The sequence below is a fragment of the Oryx dammah genome, unplaced genomic scaffold, assembly GCF_014754425.2.
Source record: "Oryx dammah isolate SB20612 unplaced genomic scaffold, SCBI_Odam_1.1 HiC_scaffold_16, whole genome shotgun sequence".
Taxonomy (NCBI): Eukaryota; Metazoa; Chordata; class Mammalia; order Artiodactyla; family Bovidae; genus Oryx; species Oryx dammah.
The window spans coordinates 8,941,614-8,945,747 of record NW_024070200.1 but is presented as its reverse complement, the minus strand read 5'-3'; positions in this window follow the sequence as shown (position 1 = coordinate 8,945,747).

Here is a 4,134-nt window from a genome sequence, read left to right as displayed (position 1 = left end):
TTCCCTTCTCCAAGGGATCTTCCCATCCTGGGGACTGAACCCATGTCTCCTGCATCTCTGTGCTGGCAGGCAGATTCTTTACCACTGAGCCACCTGGGAAGCCTGCATCCAGGCCAAGCTTTACCAAAAAATGCCCCCACTGCCCACTGCCTATCCACCCCTACCAGCATGCTGGTAAACTTTTGGTTTTACAAATTTGGTTGATAAATACATCCGTTCACATTCTGTTTGCCTGCTACCAATCAGCCTTGATAGCTTAATGGTCTGATAATGCGTTTCCTGGGGCAGAATGTCCAGATGCAACACTGAGCCTGTAAAGAAATAACCTTTTGACCAACCACAGCTCTTCCCTTTACTCTAGGAGCTGCGTGCTTTGGAGGGGGCCTGTCATGCTCCCGTCTCCATGGAAGACAAAGGCTCCTGTGGGCTCCCCCTGTGTCTCCCGCAGGGCCCAGTGGGGACAGTGCCATGCTTCCACATACGTGGGCGAATGCATGAACAGAAGAGCTGGGATGAAAAGCACCGTGGCACCTGGGTGCCTGGCAGGAGGGCCACACCCCACATCACCTGTGGAGCTGTCAGAGCCTTGAGGGTGGAGGAAAGGGAGGAAAGCAGAAGGGCCCTCTAGTGATTCCGGGAGTGCGGCCTGTTTACAGAGCTCGGGAGCCCACCCTCTGCAGGCAATCTTTCCTTTGGCCTGGCCAGGCCCCTGTTGGCCCAGGCTCCAGCTGGGTGCTGGCCTGACCCGGGCAGCAGAAATATCCCCATGATTAATATTTATACAAGCCAGGCTGCTGGGGCCTTTTCTGCAAACTGAACAAATAACATTAACTACCATGGCAACCAGCACTCCAGAGGTGCTGCCCTGGAGGTGACAAAGCACTTTCCAGTCCAGCCTCGATTCTGGATGGGCCTTTCCCAACCAACGCCTACCTGGCTCCTGTCTGGGCTGGAATGAGGCCGGCCTCTGCTCTGTCTTGGGGGGATGGGAGGGTACAAAGGATCAGCTGAAGACAAAAGTGTGAAATGTGGACTGTGGGAAGCCTGTGGGGTAGGGATGGCCAGAGGAGGGTCTCCTTACCAGGCTGGCAGCCCAGATGGGAGGCCGAGATCCAGTTTTTAGAAAAGAAAGCTGAACTTCATGTGCTTGTTCATCCGATCGTTAATGACTGAGCACCTACTATGTTGCCGAGTCACTCTTTACGATCCCATGGACTGTAGGCTCCTCAGTCCATGGGATTCTCCAGGCAAGAATCCTGGAGCGCATTGCCATTTCCTTCTCCAGCACCTACTGTGGGCCAGACTCTATTCTAGACAGAAAGGGTGCAGAAGTGACCAAACCAAGGTCTCTCTAGCACCCTCTCATGGGGATGGGAGATAAGAAACAAATAAGGAAATAGTTAAATAATGGATCTGTGACATCATAAGAAATATATCTGTGTCCATAGCTAACAATCGGAGAAGGCAATGGCACCCCACTCCAGTACTCTTGCCTGGAAAATCCCATGGATGGAGGAGCCTGGAAGGCTGCAGTCCATGGGGTCGCTGAGGGTCGGACACGACTGAGCAACTTCACTTTCACTTTTCACTTTCATGCTTTGGAGAAGGAAATGGCAACCCACCGCGGTGTTCTTGCCTGGAGAATCCCAGGGACGGGGGAGCCTGGTGGGCTACCGCCTATGGGGTCGCACAGAGTCGGACACGACTGAAGTGACTTAGCAGATAGCTAACAATACTGAAGTGGAGCAAGACCTGTGGTCCTTGCCCCTCACCATGTCCTTGGCCTGCCTTTGGTCCTTGGAAAACTTTAGTCAAAGAATAAGCTTAATCACAGAAGTGAGAAATATGGAAACAAAGGAAAACCGTTAGAGGAGACTAGATAAGAATAATGACGTCATTAGGCTCAGTCAAGGACCTTTAGTTCTTTCTCAAGGGCTGGAGATAATATTCTGAGCCATATCATGTGAGCTGTCTTATAGATGCTAGAACATCAGTATTCTGGAGAAGTTAACTGCGTGATGACCAGACTGTACCCACGACATGAGCTGCCACAATTTCGAGAACAGGCCTCAAAGAAATGGGAACAAACAAACCCTGGAACTGAAGATTAACCGTACTTAAAACGACTTAAAACAACCAAGACGATGCTGGTCAGACCAGCAGGGTCTCACCAACTGTCAGGGTTGATTGTGCTGTTTCCCAATCTTTCTGTAAAAGCTCTCACCCCAGCTTGTCAGCCAGGGGTGGGGGTGGAATCGACCTCTGGACAGATGTCTGACAACCCCCTTCAACCAGTTGCCGGCATCTGAAATAAAGCAAAAAACCAAGCTTTCCTTTCCACCAGCCTGGCCTGTATGGCTTTTGAGCTCTTGCAGCCAAACCACAGAACACCCTTTCGGTAACAACACTGCATCGTATACTTAAAATTTGCTAAAAGGGTATATCTTATGTTAAGTGTTCTAACACTAAGAACAACAACAATAATAATAAAGGGATGAAGGAAACATTGGGAGGTGCGGATTTATCTATGGCCTCGATGGCAGTGATGGTTTCATGGGTGTGTATTTATCCAGAATAGCATATGAAAAACCTGAATGAACATTTTGGCCAACCCGATATTTTTTTAATAAAAGAAAATATATATTTGGTCTCTGCCCCTGGTCTCTGACATAGAACTCCTAAGACCCTTGTCACGTCCTGAGTGATAAAAGCAACTCACCCAGAGATCCTACATCCCTGGGGACTTCCTGGGTGATGGAAGCATCCTTTGTTCTAATGGGGTGTTTTTAGGTGGGCTCCTGGATGGGGCTGATTACCAGAAAAGCCAAGCCATAATCAGAACCTTGGAGCTTTCAGACCCACCCCCATCCTCTAGGGTGAGGATGTTGAGTTCATCATCAATCCTGCCTACTCAGTGAAGCCTCTGTAAACACCCCCAAACTGTGGGAGTGGGAAAACTTGCTGGGTGATAAACATGTCCATGTTCCAGGAGGGGCGCACCCCAAGCTCCACAGGGACAGAGCGCCTTCCTCAGACTCTTCTAGGCCTTGCTCCGTGCGCCTGTTCATCCAACTGTTGATCTGGACCCTTTATAATAGTCTTTATGTGTGGGGGTGCAGTCAGTCACTTGGTCCAGCTCTTTGCAACCCCATGGACTGGAGCCCACCAGGCTCCTCTGTCCATGGGATTTCCCAGGCAAGAATCCTGGAGCAGGTTGCCATTTCCTCCTCCAGGGAATCTTCCCGACCCAGGGATGGAATCTGCCTCTCCGGTGTTGGCAGGCAGATTCTTTACCACAGAACCACCTGGGAAGCTTAGTGTGCTTTATGATAAACCAGTAAATGTTATTCTGTGAACTGTTCTAGCACACTATAAAACCTGAGGAAGGGGGTGGTGGGAACCCCCTATTTACAGCCAGTCAGAGAGAAGTATGGAGGGCCTGGAGACCCGATGCTTGTGACTGGTGTCTGCAGTGGGGGCAGGATTTGGCACTGAGCCATTAAATCTGGGATTTAACACGAAACCTAGGTAGTGTCAGAAGTGAATTAAATTACAAGACTGGATACCCAGAAGGTTCTAAGGGTCGTTTTGCATGGGGAAAATAGCCCCATACACTTGGTGTCAGAAGTATTTTGAGTGGAAGAACAATTTCCCTTTAATGTCAGATGGTGCTGGGACCTCCCTGATGGCCCAGTGGTTAAGACTCCGCACTTCCATTGCAGAGGGCACAGGTTAGATCTGTGGTCAGGAGACTAACATCCCACATGGCATTCGGCCCAGCCAAAAATAATAATAATAATATAATAATAATAATAAAAGATAAAATATATTTTGAATAAACATTAAAGAAAAGATCAAATGGTACTCAGTGTCATAGGAAAAAAATAAAGCTAGGGATGGGCTAGGATGAAAAGGCAGGCTGTTTAGAGAGAGGGTTATCAGGAAACTGGCAAAGACAAACAGAGCTGGCAGGAGTTAAAGCTGTGAGAACAGAGCTTCTTTAGTAACGATGGGCCGTGGGGACCCTCTGACTTGTCCAGAGGTGACAGCTTTTAAAGTGAGGGTAAGGGAGAGGAGAGAGGCAAGGGACAAGCAGGGTGTTGGGGCAGGGACAGCTCATGGAAGTGAAAAACC